The sequence below is a fragment of the Bacillus rossius genome, chromosome 16, assembly GCF_032445375.1.
Source record: "Bacillus rossius redtenbacheri isolate Brsri chromosome 16, Brsri_v3, whole genome shotgun sequence".
Taxonomy (NCBI): domain Eukaryota; kingdom Metazoa; phylum Arthropoda; class Insecta; order Phasmatodea; family Bacillidae; genus Bacillus; species Bacillus rossius.
In genome coordinates, this window is record NC_086343.1 from 47078162 (window position 1) to 47096994 (window position 18833).

Genomic DNA, 18833 nt, shown 5'->3' on the forward strand with positions numbered 1-18833 from the left:
TGATTAAAAAATTTATATTTATGACACAAATCCCACTATAAATTTGTTCTTAATATTTGCTTAAAATGTTTATACCAATATTTGAAAAGCAGGTACACTTTTTGTTACTTAAAGTTATATAATCAATAACCATACTTGTATTTTAACATAAAAAGTTTTGTACTTATAGATGATGTTCATATTTTGTCGATTTTATGCAATGTTCGTTGTAATACAGCATTTTTTGTAAGACAATGTTCGTTGTTTGTAGTTCTAAGGCATGTTCATTCATAGCACATATATATCAAGTTGATGTGGAACACAACTTATGTTTGTAGTGATTATGGGATTATTCATGATTATTCAAAACCTTCCGATGATGCAGGTACTCAACCAAGGGGTGATTTATCCCCTAGGGAGTCTGTGAATTGCGGGAAGGCAGTGGAGTGCTGGTAGTTGCCTTCAATCCTCCAAGAAAAGTAACATAAATCCCACTTCTGTAACATCCTTTCACAGTAAATTTTTCTATGTTAAGTAAAGGGAAAGGAAGAAGGAAGGAGAAAAGACAGGTGGGTTGGAACAGGTTTAAACACTCTCATTTCCCCCTTTTTCTCTCTCCCTCACATTCTTTCTCACTCTCCATCACCCATCTTTCCCCCTCTTTCTCGACCAACTTTGACTCATTCTCACCCATCTTTCTCTCTCTCTCTCTCACACACACACACACACATTCTCTCCTCCTCACACACACAAACCTTACCAGCAAGTGTCCAGGTAACAGGTGGAAAGTTATCGACTCCACTGGTAGAGAAATGTTGACTTACTTGTAGTATGAAGTTAAAAGGAAAATTTAAAATTAAAAGTAGAAAATTATATATAAAAAATATGGTCTAAATCCCTATCGACATTTAGGATAGGAAATTCAGAAAAAGCCGGTTAAAGGTTCAGGTCCAGGCAGTAATGACCCCATTTAGTGTACTTTTCCCAATATGCTAAATGCTCTGTTTATCATCCCCTGAAGAAAGCGCCACTTTAGTCATTAGTTTTGTACAAACTATGTGTTTCCTCAAATAAAAATATGTGTTCCCCAAACCCAAGAGTTTGTGCGCAGGCCATCCAGACATTTTTTTTTCAAAAAGTATTGATCGTAGTATGATTATCCTTTGCATCCTTTGCTTTAAGTGTATAATTGCCATCGTCCATCGTGAACGCATAAAATTTTAGGGTGAAGACCTGCATACTAAGTGATGATTTTCTTTGTGGCTTTGTCTTTTATGGCACCAGTCATGTTATTATTAATAAGGGGAATCTTCTGAACATTATCTGGTCCATAATTCGATGTGTCAAATTGCGAATATACACAGTGACACTCGGTGTGGCAAAGAAGTGAATCAGTATCTGAATAAAGCAGGGTGCAGAGAAGTTGAAGGGAATTTAACCTGCATGTTATTGTAGTGTAAATCATAAAGATTTAATTTAGATAAATTTAAAATGGCCACACCAGTGTACAGGGGCTTATTGAAGGTTACCAAAACTTATGCTAACTCACTGAGGACCAGATGTCGGATGAGCAATTAACTTTGCAGCAACACTAATGATATCATACCATGAAACCACATGGATACCATGCCCTCTATGTGGCAATTGAAGCGATTTCCTAAAGACTGATTAAGTCATAAGCTTATAGAAGGAATTCTCAAAGGGTTTCGAAGCCTGAGCACAGCATTCCAAATTATAAATTACCTATGATTTCATCCAACATTTATGGTAAAAACACACAACATGGTGAACACTATCAAGGATGTCTACATACATAATGTATTGCTGCAATGTTTTGCATGTAAAACATAATTTTTTCGCAGTTAAAGAGTCAATAAGAGTTTCAACATCGTACAATTTGGTGGTATGCCATTCACAGGTGAAATTGGCAGATACGATAGGCGGTTATGACATTCATGCAGAAAGGACAGATTTACCTCTACGAAATGGAAGCAGTTACTATCTATGTACATGGTTTTAAAGTCTCAGTTCACATATTTAGTTTATTGTATCCACTGGAAATTTCCAACCGATTCTTGCTAACCATCATGTGAGCATAGAGGGAGCTTTAATCGAAATAGCAGATGTAGGACGATGGCAGGCAGGAGTAATAATAGGTCATGAAAGTATTGTTAGCATTCGCATAGTGGCGACTGACATTGGTAATGCCACCCCGAACAGGCATTCTCTAAGGAAAGATAGATGTCTGGATCGGTGACTAAATCCCGATACACTTCAGACTGGCTTAAGAGACCATCCTACACAAGTAATGGGGATGTAATATAGTGTGCTGGATTTAAAGTATAGGACTGGCAGCAAGCTGAATGGAAATTCTCGAATATGTCCACCAACAAACACATGTCCATCTTCAAATGCTTTAACACATAATAACTGCAATTACTACAGTGGAAAATTTTCCATTCTGAGCTGGCAAGGGCATATTCCCTACCACTCACATCAGTCTGAGAGCATTATGAAATGCTTCCCTATAAGGTAATGAGGTAGTCTGCAGTTCTGCCATACTTGTCACAAAATTGTATGGGAACAACCCCTTCCAACAAGCTATATCAAACTGTGCTTCATCCAGAAACTGGTCACAAGTGAGGCTCAGTTGTGCAGACATGGTTTTACCTACCAGAGTTTCCATAGAATTAGTTAAAGTTACGGGCGTCTATGAATCGAAGATTCATCATGCGAGTACCTCCTCGCGCACTGTTATCTACAATTAGTATGTACTTTTTTATGCTCTTCTAACTTAAAAAGGCATAGTTAATACCTTTTCCTCACCAGGATTCTCCAAAATGGAGGAACTATCCAGCTGTGAAACATGATGTGCGACTAATGGTTGCATCAAGAAATGGGCATCATAGTTATGTTGATTATGGAAAATAGCTACCAGCTGGTTCTGCTGCAATCTACATGCAAGAATACAATTAGAATGCACATAGCCATGAATCTCACCAGTCAGGTAGTCATGGTCCAGCCTGACATGTCACCTAGTGTCTCGTTACATTTAGGGCACTGTGTTTGACTTACCAACCACACAGCAACAGCTGGAGGCTGGGCTTTCATGGTAATGGTTTTAGCATTAATTGTGCACACCCATTTTGTCATGTCGATCAAGGTCAATACCGTATCATTAACGCCTTCAAAGTTTACATGGTAATTCCTGGAGAGATGCCGCACATTTTGAAAATAATCTGTAAAAAAAATTTATTCTATAAAAATTTGACATACACAATGTTACATACACTATATTTTGTCCTTTATCAGAAAAAAACATATACTTACAAAGTAGTAGTATAGGAATGGGGTTCCGGAAACAGGGTCCTGGGTGAGGAGCGAGGAGACGGTCCGCCATATTGGATTGTGACGTCACGGCGGCCATCTTGGAGGAGTGTAACGGGACATAGCGTAACGGGACAAGTTTGACCTTGACCTTTGACCCTCAAAATTCGCCAAAATTGGGCAAAAATTGCCCAAAATTCCTCAAAAATCGCCAAAATTTACATTTCTTAGGAAAAAAATTCCACCAAAAAATCTCAAAAAATTCCTCAATTCAAAAATTAGAATTTCGAAAATCCTCAAAAGTCGTTTTGCCCTAGAAAGAACCCAAATTCCTAAAAGAGGCTTAAGCATCCTTGTCTACAGCCTCCGATAAGCCTCTGACGTCATCTAGGATTATGACCGCCATCTTGGATGAGTGTAACGGGACATAGTGTAACGGGACACAGCGTAACGTGACAAGTAGATCACGGCGGCCATTTTGGATCCGCCATCTTGGATCCGCCATTTTGGATGACGTAATTGTGTTCTCGAAAATTCCGGCATTGTGTTTTCCGCCATTTTGGATGATGATGTCACCGCTGCAATTTCCGTTACGGACGCCATCTTTAAAATATTTATTTATGATCCGATTTTAACGGAATTTTTTTTTAAATTTATAAAAAAAATTTAATAATAAAAATTTAATAAATTTTTTATAAAAAACAAACATTTACGACACGGAGCTCGGAGTCCTCGGTTCGAACCCGACGAGTGCAAAAAAAATTAAAAAATGGCGACCGATCCTTCCCCCGTGGTGGCTGCAGGCAGACTGACTCCCACCACTTTTTTCAAAGCATATATATCGTCACCTAGTATGACGTCATTTATGCCATCTTGAAATTTGGACGCCATCTTGAAAATCTTTATTTATTATCCGATTTTAATGAAAAAAATTCCAAAATTCATCAAAAAAATAACGTATTTGAATTCTGTTTGAATATATCGATGTACGTCCTTGGTTCGATTCCCGGCGAGAGTAAACGGTCGATCCTTCCTCCATGAAAGCTACCTAGACTGATCTACCACCACCAGTACCAAGGTATATATCGTCAACTGGTATGACATCATGTCCGCCATCTTGTCTTCATCCGCTGGAGACCACCATCTTGTTTTCGTCTGCTAGAGTGTGTCGATACCATGTAGTATAATTATCTGGTCACCATACTTGTGTCCTCAACTGTTGACATTGAACATTGACCTTGACCTTGAACCTTGACCTTGAAATTTGACCTTGACCTTGAAATTTGACCTTGACCTTGAAATTTGACTTTGCCCTGGAAATTTGACTTTGTCCTTATCGACCATCATGGATTCGACATTTTATGTTCAGTACATGCTACCAGGAGCTACTACCTGTCGGAGTACGCCATCTTGTGTGTGTAATTGTATTATAGAGTACATTTCCATCTGGATAATTTTATTCTAACCTGCTACAGTGCAGTAATCATTTATTACCGAGGTGCCCCCGCCATCTTGAAATTCGACCGCCATCTTGAAATCATGTAATAATGTAGCTAGAAAAGCGGGAAAAAATCCAAAATTCATTAAATAAATCACTCATTAACTTACATATCGATTCGATCCGCTCCAGTCCTTGGTTAGATCCTCGTTGGATGCAAAACATTTAATTTTATGAAAAAAATAATAATTCCAATAAACCATGTTCAACATTCTTAAAGAGACTTTAAATCATCTACTACCATCATCCTATCAGACATCAAGACCACCATATTGGAAATTCGTAATTGTAATGCTAGAGATTCGGGAAAAAGTTCAAAACTCATTAAATAAATTTGTAATCTATATACTGATTGATTAGATCGACAAAGGTCCTTGACACGATCCTGGACGAAGCTAAAATAAATTTAATTTAAATATTAGAAAAGTGTAAGGTTCGAGGAATAAAACACCTAAAAGTCTTTTACAAACATAATATTTATTACACAATTTCTATCCTACTACAGAATCACTTGCGAAAGCCAGCAATCTTATAAAAATTTAGCCCTGCATAGACGTGCAACGACTACTTCTTAGCTCCAAATGGCTCCAAATGCTCCAAACGGCCTCCAAATGGCTCCAACAGCTCCAACAGCCTCCAAATGCTTAACACAGCTCCAAATGACTCCAAATGCTCCAAATGCTTGTCAGCTCCAAATGTCTCCAGCAGCTCCAAATGCTCTAAATGCTTGACAGCTCCAAATGCTTCAAAAGGCTCCAAATGCTCCAACAGCTCCAAAAAAAGGCTCCAAATGCTCCAACAGCCTCCAAATGCTTAACACAGCTCCAAATGGCTCCAAATGCCTCCAAATGCTCCAAACGGCCTCCAAATGCTTGACAGCTCCAAATGTCTCCAACAGCTCCAAATGCTCCAACAGCTCCAAAAAAGGCTCCAAATGCTCCAACAGCCTCCAAATGCTTAACACAGCTCCAAATGGCTCCAAATGCCCCAAACGGCCTCCAAATGTCTCCAACAGCTCCAAATGCTTAACACAGCTCCAAATGGCTCCAAATGCTTGACAGCTCCAAATGCTTCAAAAGGCTCCAAATGCTCCAAATGTCTCCAACAGCTCCAAAAGGCTCCAAATGCTTCAAAAGGCTCCAATTGCTCCAAGAGCTCCATCTTCAATTGGTTCGAATTGATTCCAATTACTTTTCTTATCGAACTTGGCATGAATACTAACATGTCTTTATTAGTATACATTTTGACTGGCAGTGGTAACGTATTTTGCACCTTTAAGTTATAAGTTTTATTTAGAAATCAGATTTCGATAAATGGTAGATACCATTTGGAAAGAAAATGTATTAATTTATCTTCAAGTTTATACACATACATTTAATTTAATCCATTACTGTATGTAGCCAGCTTCCCTCAGTTCTTTGAGTGTGAAGGATATTTCTTTAATGTTCGAATAGTTTCCTGCACAAAGCGATCCATGTAGTAGTCGTAGCCTGTCAACCAATATGTTAGGATCTTCCCATGTGGTATAATCAATCTCTTCTGCTGCGTTCATCATCCTTGCATGTTTATAATAAATATTATCTCTGGTGTCTATCGTTTTAACACCAACCACAAGGTCACTTTCGTCATCGTGCCAGTGATTATCACAAGCTTGATCAGGATAATTTATTTTATTACGACGTTTCCACCGTTTTGATCTCAAACCACCATCACAGTCTTCGCTATTGCATGCTTTTGGTGCTTCAGCACAGTACTCAATCATGTCAGCCTTAGATGTGTCAGCACAGTCTTCGTTCATGCCAGCTTCTGATGTGTCACCACAGTCTTCAATCATGCCAGCACCACAAACTTGATCAGGATAATTTATTTTATTACGTCGTTTCCATCGTTTTGGTCTCAGACCGCCATCACAGTCTTCGATCCTGCCTGATTTAGGTGCTTCAGTACAGTACTCAATCATGTCAGCCTCAGATGTGTCACCACAATCTTCAATCATGCCAGCCTCAGATGATTCATCAAAGTCTTCGACCTTGTAAGCTTCAGGTGGTTCTCCATCTTTCACATTTTCATGGAGACGACTAGATATTGGAGTAAATATATTTTCATTTCTAATGTGGTTACAACTTCCTTCGTTTGTTTTAAATTTGAGATTATTATCTTGATCCAGATCAGTGATTTTAACATTAGCTTTTTCGCCTTCGTTCCTCTTCCGCGATGTTGTAGCCCAGTCTTCGTTATCTTTATTCATCTTAATTGTACAGGTCTTGTAATGTATATCCAAGTAATATCTTCTACCAAAGGATTTCTGACACTGACTGCAATGAAATGGTTTTTGACAAGGACCCAAATTACACTCGCTTCTCTCATGTCGTTTAGCATTCTTTCTCAAGGTAAACACCTTGCTACAGTATCTACAGTGATGACGTTTTGATACAGCAACAAATCCCGTTTCAGGATTCATATTAGTTATTGAGACTAATGCCAGATGCAAACTAAGAGTTTTAAATTAGATATATTACTTAAATATAATTTTTTTATTATTTCATCAGCGAGAATTAATTTATCTCATTCAAAGGTACTTGTTGCAAGTAGTTCTGCTTTTCAACAACAGATGTCGCCACATGTTACTTGCAGGTAAATAATATTTAGTTATTTTATGCGGGATGCGGGATGCTCACTAACGATCGCAAAAGAAGGATGGCTTTCGCTAGACTCCAAGGAGAAGGAAGTTCGTCCATCCTGTTAGTGCTTCTTAGATTTCTCAGAGATTATTTGACTGAGTAATGATATATTTTTTTTTTTAAATTTCCACCTGATAAAAATATTACAAGTGCTGATTTATTGGCAGAATTTCAATAATTAAATGCAACCTTGAATAAAAAATGACATGACTCATTAAGTAAAAAATTCTTCATGCAGAGATCAATTCCTCATCAGTAACCAGAAGCACTCGGAGAAAACCATCAGATGTCTAGTCAGGAATAATCAGAAGCACCCAGAGAAAACCATCAAAATATTGTCAAGAATAATCAGGAGCACACGGAGAAAACTACCATAATATTGTCAAGAATAAACGGGAGCACACGGAGAAATCCACCATAATATTGACAAGAATTTTCAGGAGCACACGGAGAAAACCGCCGCAAGTTTTCTTTGATATCATAAAATTTCAGGAAAAAAAATAATAAAAAATAAAAATAAATTAATAAAAAATTAAAAAAAAAAAACATAAAATTCTGGCTTGTACTAGAACTCTTTCTTTGTTCAACAATGAGAAGTTCACAAGCTAGCAGAATATACAAGCCAGAATTTTATGTTTTTTTTTTAATTTTTTATTAATTTATTTTTATTTTTTATTATTTTTTTTCCTGAAATTTTATGATATCAAAGAAAACTTGCGGCGGTTTTCTCCGTGTGCTCCTGAAAATTCTTGTCAATATTATGGTGGATTTCTCCGTGTGCTCCCGTTTATTCTTGACAATATTATGGTAGTTTTCTCCGTGTGCTCCTGATTATTCTTGACAATATTTTGATGGTTTTCTCTGGGTGCTTCTGATTATTCCTGACTAGACATCTGATGGTTTTCTCCGAGTGCTTCTGGTTACTGATGAGGAATTGATCTCTGCATGAAGAATTTTTTACTTAATGAGTCATGTCATTTTTTATTCAAGGTTGCATTTAATTATTGAAATTCTGCCAATAAATCAGCACTTGTAATATTTTTATCAGGTGGAAATTAAAAAAAAAAAAATATATCATTACTCAGTCAAATAATCTCTGAGAAATCTAAGAAGCACTAACAGGATGGACGAACTTCCTTCTCCTTGGAGTCTAGCGAAAGCCATCCTTCTTTTGCGATCGTTAGTGAGCATCCCGCATCCCGCATAAAATAACTAAATATTATTTACCTGCAAGTAACATGTGGCGACATCTGTTGTTGAAAAGCAGAACTACTTGCAACAAGTACCTTTGAATGAGATAAATTAATTCTCGCTGATGAAATAATAAAAAAATTATATTTAAGTAATATATCTAATTTAAAACTCTTAGTTTGCATCTGGCATTAGTCTCAATAACTAATATGAATCCTGAAACGGGATTTGTTGCTGTATCAAAACGTCATCACTGTAGATACTGTAGCAAGGTGTTTACCTTGAGAAAGAATGCTAAACGACATGAGAGAAGCGAGTGTAATTTGGGTCCTTGTCAAAAACCATTTCATTGCAGTCAGTGTCAGAAATCCTTTGGTAGAAGATATTACTTGGATATACATTACAAGACCTGTACAATTAAGATGAATAAAGATAACGAAGACTGGGCTACAACATCGCGGAAGAGGAACGAAGGCGAAAAAGCTAATGTTAAAATCACTGATCTGGATCAAGATAATAATCTCAAATTTAAAACAAACGAAGGAAGTTGTAACCACATTAGAAATGAAAATATATTTACTCCAATATCTAGTCGTCTCCATGAAAATGTGAAAGATGGAGAACCACCTGAAGCTTACAAGGTCGAAGACTTTGATGAATCATCTGAGGCTGGCATGATTGAAGATTGTGGTGACACATCTGAGGCTGACATGATTGAGTACTGTACTGAAGCACCTAAATCAGGCAGGATCGAAGACTGTGATGGCGGTCTGAGACCAAAACGATGGAAACGACGTAATAAAATAAATTATCCTGATCAAGTTTGTGGTGCTGGCATGATTGAAGACTGTGGTGACACATCAGAAGCTGGCATGAACGAAGACTGTGCTGACACATCTAAGGCTGACATGATTGAGTACTGTGCTGAAGCACCAAAAGCATGCAATAGCGAAGACTGTGATGGTGGTTTGAGATCAAAACGGTGGAAACGTCGTAATAAAATAAATTATCCTGATCAAGCTTGTGATAATCACTGGCACGATGACGAAAGTGACCTTGTGGTTGGTGTTAAAACGATAGACACCAGAGATAATATTTATTATAAACATGCAAGGATGATGAACGCAGCAGAAGAGATTGATTATACCACATGGGAAGATCCTAACATATTGGTTGACAGGCTACGACTACTACATGGATCGCTTTGTGCAGGAAACTATTCGAACATTAAAGAAATATCCTTCACACTCAAAGAACTGAGGGAAGCTGGCTACATACAGTAATGGATTAAATTAAATGTATGTGTATAAACTTGAAGATAAATTAATACATTTTCTTTCCAAATGGTATCTACCATTTATCGAAATCTGATTTCTAAATAAAACTTATAACTTAAAGGTGCAAAATACGTTACCACTGCCAGTCAAAATGTATACTAATAAAGACATGTTAGTATTCATGCCAAGTTCGATAAGAAAAGTAATTGGAATCAATTCGAACCAATTGAAGATGGAGCTCTTGGAGCAATTGGAGCCTTTTGAAGCATTTGGAGCCTTTTGGAGCTGTTGGAGACATTTGGAGCATTTGGAGCCTTTTGAAGCATTTGGAGCTGTCAAGCATTTGGAGCCATTTGGAGCTGTGTTAAGCATTTGGAGCTGTTGGAGACATTTGGAGGCCGTTTGGGGCATTTGGAGCCATTTGGAGCTGTGTTAAGCATTTGGAGGCTGTTGGAGCATTTGGAGCCTTTTTTGGAGCTGTTGGAGCATTTGGAGCTGTTGGAGACATTTGGAGCTGTCAAGCATTTGGAGGCCGTTTGGAGCATTTGGAGGCATTTGGAGCCATTTGGAGCTGTGTTAAGCATTTGGAGGCTGTTGGAGCATTTGGAGCCTTTTTTTGGAGCTGTTGGAGCATTTGGAGCCTTTTGAAGCATTTGGAGCTGTCAAGCATTTAGAGCATTTGGAGCTGCTGGAGACATTTGGAGCTGACAAGCATTTGGAGCATTTGGAGTCATTTGGAGCTGTGTTAAGCATTTGGAGGCTGTTGGAGCTGTTGGAGCCATTTGGAGGCCGTTTGGAGCATTTGGAGCCATTTGGAGCTAAGAAGTAGTCGTTGCACGTCTATGCAGGGCTAAATTTTTATAAGATTGCTGGCTTTCGCAAGTGATTCTGTAGTAGGATAGAAATTGTGTAATAAATATTATGTTTGTAAAAGACTTTTAGGTGTTTTATTCCTCGAACCTTACACTTTTCTAATATTTAAATTAAATTTATTTTAGCTTCGTCCAGGATCGTGTCAAGGACCTTTGTCGATCTAATCAATCAGTATATAGATTACAAATTTATTTAATGAGTTTTGAACTTTTTCCCGAATCTCTAGCATTACAATTACGAATTTCCAATATGGTGGTCTTGATGTCTGATAGGATGATGGTAGTAGATGATTTAAAGTCTCTTTAAGAATGTTGAACATGGTTTATTGGAATTATTATTTTTTTCATAAAATTAAATGTTTTGCATCCAACGAGGATCCAACCAAGGACTGGAGCGGATCGAATCGATATGTAAGTTAATGAGTGATTTATTTAATGAATTTTGGATTCTTTCCCGCTTTTCTAGCTACATTATTACATGATTTCAAGATGGCGGTCGAATTTCAAGATGGCGGGGGCACCTCGGTAATAAATGATTACTGCACTGTAGCAGGTTAGAATAAAATTATCCAGATGGATATGTACTCTATAATACAAGTACACACACAAGATGGCGTACTCCGACAGGTAGTAGCTCCTGGTAGCATGTACTGAACATAAAATGTCGAATCCATGATGGTCGATAAGGACAAAGTCAAATTTCCAGGGCAAAGTCAAATTTCAAGGTCAAGGTCAAATTTCAAGGTCAAGGTTCAAGGTCAAGGTCAATGTTCAATGTCAACAGTTGAGGACACAATTATGGTGACCAGATAATTATACTAAATGGTATCGACACACTCTAGCAGACGAAAACAAGATGGTGGTCTCCAGCGGATGAAGACAAGATGGCGGACATGATGTCATACCAGTTGACGATATATACCTTGGTACTAGTGGTGGTAGATCAGTCTAGGTAGCTTTCATGGAGGAAGGATCGACCGTTTACTCTCGCCGGGAATCGAACCAAGGACGTACATCGATATAATCAAACAGAATTCAAATACGTTATTTTTTTGATGAATTTTGGAATTTTTTCATTAAAATCGGATAATAAATAAAGATTTTCAAGATGGCGTCCAAATTTCAAGATGGCATAAATGACGTCATACTAGGTGACGATATATATGCTTTGAAAAAAGTGGTGGGAGTCAGTCTGCCTGCAGCCACCACGGGGGAAGGATCGGTCGCCATTTTTTAATTTTTTTTGCACTCGTCGGGTTCGAACCGAGGACTCCGAGCTCCGTGTCGTAAATGTTTGTTTTTTATAAAAAATTTATTAAATTTTTATTATTTAATTTTTTTTATAAATTTTAAAAAAAAATTCCGTTAAAATCGGATCATAAATAAATATTTTAAAGATGGCGTCCATAACGGAAATTGCAGCGGTGACGTCATCATCCAAAATAGCGGAAAACACAATGCTGGAATTTTCGAGAACACAATTACGTCATCCAAAATGGCGGATCCAAGATGGCGGATCCAAAATGGCCGCCGTGATCTACTTGTCCCGTTACGCTGTGTCCCGTTACACTATGTCCCGTTACACTCATCCAAGATGGCGGTAATAATCCTAGATGACGTCAGAGGCTTATCGGAGACTGTAGACAAGGATGCTTAAGCCTTTTTTAGGAATTTGGGTTCTTTCTAGGGCAAAACGACTTTTGAGGATTTTCGAAATTCTAATTTTTGAATTGAGGAATTTTTTGAGATTTTTTGGTGGAATTTTTTTCCTAAGAAATGTAAATTTTGGCGATTTTTGAGGAATTTTGGGCAATTTTTGCCCAATTTTGGCGAATTTTGAGGGTCAAAGGTCAAGGTCAAACTTGTCCCGTTACGCTATGTCCCATTACACTCCTCCAAGATGGCCGCCGTGACGTCACAATCCAATATGGCGGACCGTCTCCTCGCTCCTCACCCAGGACCCTGTTTCCGGAACCCCATTCCTATACTACTTTACAACAATAACAGTTTGTCTCGAAATAAGTGAACAATTTCTAGGTCTTGTTATTTCCCAGCAAAACTTTACCTATAGGACATATGCTGCATTAATGGGGAAATATGCCACACTTTATATTTTTTGTTAAGGGTTAAGTTTTCTCTTTTCTTCTCTTCCACATTCATTACACAGTGTGCCATACAATGTACATGTTTCATGAAACCACTTTGCACTCGTGCTGTACTGAATCCAGTAAGTAGTTTTTTTAGTAGTACTCCCAACATTCACAACAAATATTGCCAATGTCAATACTTGTTTGAGTCATAGGACCACTTTGATTTTTTTTGTATTATTCTTTACGAGATGTTTTCTTCCTCTTCACTCCTTTAGAAAAAGCCACAGGTTGGAACATTTCGGGTGATGTTAGTATTAGTTTCTATTTATTTTTCTCATTCAATCTTTCTAAATTCTATCTTTGGGTAAGAAACTGTGCACATTGTTTAAATCTTCGTTTCTAATGAGGAGTTAGTTGTAAGAGTGGGCTTATATCAAGAAGATACTTTGTTGGAGTTTCTTTATATGTGGACGGTGTAGGATCTGTTTAACTCTGGTTTTTACTCTGGAATGATATTTAAATTGGAACTGTAGAGGACTGTGGGGACTGAAGAGCAATATTTGGGATAATTGGAGCATTATTATGGCTATGTCCATCAAGTACTTCAATGTTCTCAGGAGCAGCATAATTACATCCCATTTTTACAGAAGTCAAAGATGCATAAGAAATTGAATTAAAATGGACAGGAATTGCATCAAGATTTAAAGGGAAGTTTCCAGTCACCTCAAATCCTGAAACAGCATTACCAGCAGTGGCAGCATTTTTCCATGCATTAGCAATGAGTGGTCCTGCTTTATATCTGGTTATATTCCGGCTTGGGTGCTGTTTCATTCACATGATAGCCTCTTTGTTGTATCTTCCTTTAAAAGGCCCAAAAAACGAGCGATACAATGGTTGGAGTGCTTGAGTTGTATGGCTGGGCAAACAAACTATAACCACATCTTCCTTTTCAGCAATTTCCAAAAACTCTAGGGCACTTACATGAGAAGCATGTCCATCAAGAACGATCAGTGTTTTTCCTGTTGGTGTTCTTGGTACAAAATGTTCCACAATCCAACGAAGAAATAATTCAGCACTCATGTAGGAGGATTATGGGTTCATGAACACATCTGAACCAGCAGGAAGTCCATCACAGAACACCCGTTTTTTTTTGTTCACACCTTTCATTATAAGGACAGGAGTTTAGTCTCTTCTCTCTGCATTAAAACATCCTATTAAAGTTATGTTTTCTCCCCTTTCTTTAGGTGTCAATGTTTGGACATTTCTAGAACTTTTTCTTGCTAAAACTTTCCTTGGTTTATTAATTAGAGGTAATTCCGATTCATCAACATTAAAAATGTGACCTGGTTTGTCCATGAGGTTACAGTCTTCTAACACTGACAGTAGGATTATGAAAAAATTGCATGTCTCATCCCTACACCTCTAGAAATATAAATACCTTCAGCTTGCCTTATCTTTAGTTCCTGATTTCTCTTGAGAAAGGAGTTTAGCAAAGTGCAGGTACCCTGCCATTTCATCTCCCCTAGAAAATTTATGTTTAATATTCAATTTTTCAGCGAACTTGTAAGCTATAACACGGACTGTTTGTCTGTCAGGAGCAAATACAACATTGGAAAGATTTTGGATATGACTAACAAGTATTTTCTCATTTTCTGTACCTCCTTGTACAAGGCCCCTCTTTGTGTAGTCGTTCCTCTCAGTCAGCCGAGAGATCGTCCGTGCTGGAATGCCATAATAACGCTCTGCCGCCCTTTTACCTATGTCCACTTCCTTCACTCTGGAAACGGCTACTTTCAAAGTCTCTTCTGACCAGCTTGCTCGATCTGACTTTCTTTGATAAAAAAAAATTAGGCATTTTCCTGAAACAAATACAAAAAGTTTATATTAGAGCTAAAATACAAATGAACAATTTAGTTTATATTAAAATTAATCAAATATGCCGTAAGTTTTACTGTTAAATCTAAACCTGAATTTTTTGTTCATTTAATATCATACAAAAAACAACATGGATCTATTCGTTGGTTGAAAATTTAAGTTACAATACTGAGTTTCAGATTTTCAGAAACTATTTGTTGCGACTATTTTTGTCACTCAGTAGGTAAGTAATGATGCTCGTAATTTATAAACTTTATGTAGCATAAAAATAATGTAAATATATTTTAAGATATAAAAATAATTTTCTTATTTGAAATAATTAAATACAGAAGTGCAAATTTAATTTGGTATGATTAAATTTATAGAATGTTTTTAAAAATAAAAATCCAAATAATTATAGTAATTGCAAATACATCAAAACCGGGCAAATATGTATGTAAAAACACGTAAAATAAAAACTTGAAGGTATTCGTAAATAAATAATCATAATAATCTGTCAACTGCGCCTGACAGAATCTAGCGCCCTGAGCGAGCTGGCCGCGCGCCTACACTCAGAGCCACCTGGCGGCCGCCCGCGCTACTACATCACCACCGGTATAATGGCATTTATTATCGACAAAGTATGAGGAAAAATAATTGACATTGTAGTCTGGAACATAGGCGTGCCTACAGGGGGGCCAGGGGGGCCATGCCCCCCCCCCCCCCTAATGTAATCACTCAGATCGGCATTATCTCTCATGCGTTCGTTAATATTCGTATATTCCTGGCACTGTGACACTCATACTGTGTGTCAGTGTTGCAGCATGCTTAAACATTTTATCGTTCTGGAAATACAGCTGCCTTAGTTTATTTAAAACACGATGTCATGGCCAAGGAAAAAAAAATTAAGAGGTTTGTTAAAGTTCTGTTGTCTGGATTGCTGTGTTTTCATTCACTAAAAAGAAGTTTATTTCAAGGTAGATCTGGACTAAGCTATTGGAAAATTCTAGGGGGGGGGGGGGAAATGTGTAAGTACCCTTTAAACATTGTCTATGGAAAAACAACATATTTTCAAGATTGTTAAAATTATACGGATATAAATATTAAGTAGTAAACATATCTCGTTGATACTGCACAAAAATATAAACACGGCAATGAGTGAATGTATTTAGGCTATTTAACATTCTAAATTCAGCTTCTGATTTAAAAATTAAGCAGGGCCCCCCTTAATGGAAATGTCTGGGCACGCCTATGGTCTGGAATATAATTCCTTTATTTTATGGAGTAATAATTATTAGGTAAAAAAATTATTCCCTTATGAAAAATAGTATTTCCCTTAAGACTGAATTATAGTACTTTGGTGTTAAGGAATCACATTCACAAACCATAAAGAAAAATATATATTTTTATAGTGCATGATACAATAAAGTATATTATTACAGTGCATGGGAAGTTATGTTATTAAGCTTCATACACCTATGAATAATGAAAAAAATCTTAATGTCTAGGAAAGAAAAATAATTATTTTTACAGTACGGTACCTATTGAAATAGGTTTGGAATAACAGTATAGTCACAGTAAAGCAAGTAGGACAATAACCCATACTTAAAAATCAAAGTAATGTTTGTGTATGAAGGGAAAAAAATTTTGTTTCAATAACAGAGTATACAATACAAAAAAAAATATTTTAGTTTAATAATGTATATCGATATATACTGTTACGAGTGTGGAAAACAGGGGCCTAAGGATAGCCCGATTAAATTTTTACAATTTTATTAACCACCAATACCTATTTACATTACTCAGTGGCGTAGCCAGGATTTGTGTATGGGGGGTGTTAAGATTCATGGGGCCCCCCCCCCCCTTCCCCGTCCTCCCGCGGGAAAATTTGGATTTTAAGGTGTAAAATAGTGCTATTTTAGCAGTTTTCGGTACTTAAATTTAAATATTGTAATGGTAAATTTTTTATTAATTTTAATATGAAATTGGTTTGAGTGATGAATAAGAAATTAATTAAAGATTTGGTGCTTAGGGGGGGGGGCGCGGTTGAACCCGTAACCCCCCCCCCTTCTTGGCTACATCCCTGACATTACTAATTAAATGAATACATTTAATGTTTGTTTACAAATCACTCGCACTTAAAAATGTATATTTATCAATCATTAAATAACTACCCAGTCTACAGTTCACGCTCCTTACTGGAGCTAGGCTCAACAGTAACTCGCACCTGTCCACACACACACAGTCTAGCGCCACTCGGTCGCACACGTGCGGTCCCGTCGCTCCGTGTCGCGCCACTCGCACTTCACTCAACTCGTCGGGTGGCCGGAGTCTCTGCTTTTATACTCTCGGCAGTGTTTCTGGAACCTACTGGAGTGGTTGTGATGTGTCGCGTCATCCCGGGCCGACCCGGCGCTCGAAGCATCCAGAATAACGATGCTTATTCACGCAACTCCACGCGGTGGCCCGCGGGATTCTCAGGCTACTGAGGATAGATGACAGCGCCGAGGAAGGAGGGCGAAGGGGCAGGGGGTGGCGAGGCCGGGCCGCTGTAATCTCAGAAAGTATGCGTGTGACTTCACTGGCCGTACAAGGCCGCCAATCTGCTCAGGTAACTGGCGTGTTTTGTGCCCTTTCCTCCCATGTTGGTAACACTACTGTGTTAAGGAGAAAAAAATTCTTACATGACACAATAATAGGGAAAGTGAGGGGTTTTTCCGGATCTATCTTCGACAAGAGGGGCGTGGGAGGGATCATTAGATCGCCGCCATCTTGGTTCTGCCGAGGTGGGTGTGGCACTACGTGTTCAGGTCATGTGGCGAGGGAGGCGTGGCAAGCATTGTTGTCATCTGATGGTGACATTTCTGATAGTAACATTGCAGGTGGCCATCTTGGCTCATATTTTTCCGAAGCTATAGAATGCTGGTGTGGAGTGCTGGTGTTATTTTGAAAAATTTAAATTTTCTTATCGCATTGACTGCGCCCCGAACCCAAGGACACGGATGGGTAGTCAGCGACGCTAGCCACTAGACCAGAGCATCTGATTAGGGAGGAAGAATTAAATAATGAATGTATGCTTTTAGTTTTTTGCGGCGGTAAATTCACTTATCAGAGGCGAGCCAAGTTTAGTGGCTGGCAGCGTATTTGAAAATTATACAGTAGTAGCCTGCTGTAGGCCACCATCTTTTTTTTATAGTACTCGCCATCAAATTTAAAAATTAAACTGTCAGCTTCTAGTGACCGCCATTTTTTATAGTACTTGGTGCCAGTTTTGAAAAAAAAAATACAATCGACTGCTGTAGGCCGCCATATTTATAACTGGAGGCATATTATAAAAGTTATAAAATCGTTTGCTTGGGGGTCGCCATCTCTATTACTGGTACAAACTTAAATTAATATACTGTAGCCCACCATTTGTTTTTATAGTTTAGGCGGCATATAAAAAATATATATACAATTTCTTGAGGGTCACTATTTTTTTTATGTGTTGCCAATGACTATTAGTAAATAAAGATTACTGTTAGGAACTGCCATCTTTATTTATAGTACAAATTTTGTGTTATCTATTTAAATACGTCATCTTGGCCTGACTTCTTTTCTGTCTACCACTATAACAAAGCTATAGGCATATTATTATTTTGTTTTTTAGAAGTATGCTTATTATTTGATTATATTGCTGGGAGGGGAAAATTTTATTTCCGTTTAGAGTACTATTCAGTTTTACCATTCCCTTCTTATACTAGTTTGGATTTTGTAATAGTAAATACATACTCGAATAACTTGAATGCTGTAGCTAGGGAATTATGTTTATAACAGAGCTTTAGGCATACCATTATCATGCTAGTAATAATTGCCTTCCATTTATATGCATAGTGCTAGCTTACAGCCGAATTTAAGTTTTTACTGTGTTGTAAGATCCCTTCATACTTAGTAATATTTCTGTATAGTATTAAAAATATATAAGTAAGTATTTATACCTATAGTAATTAAAAAAAATGTGTTAATTTTATTTATTTCTCTTAATAAATTAATATTTGGGTAATAGGTTTTCTTTTAAGTCTTAA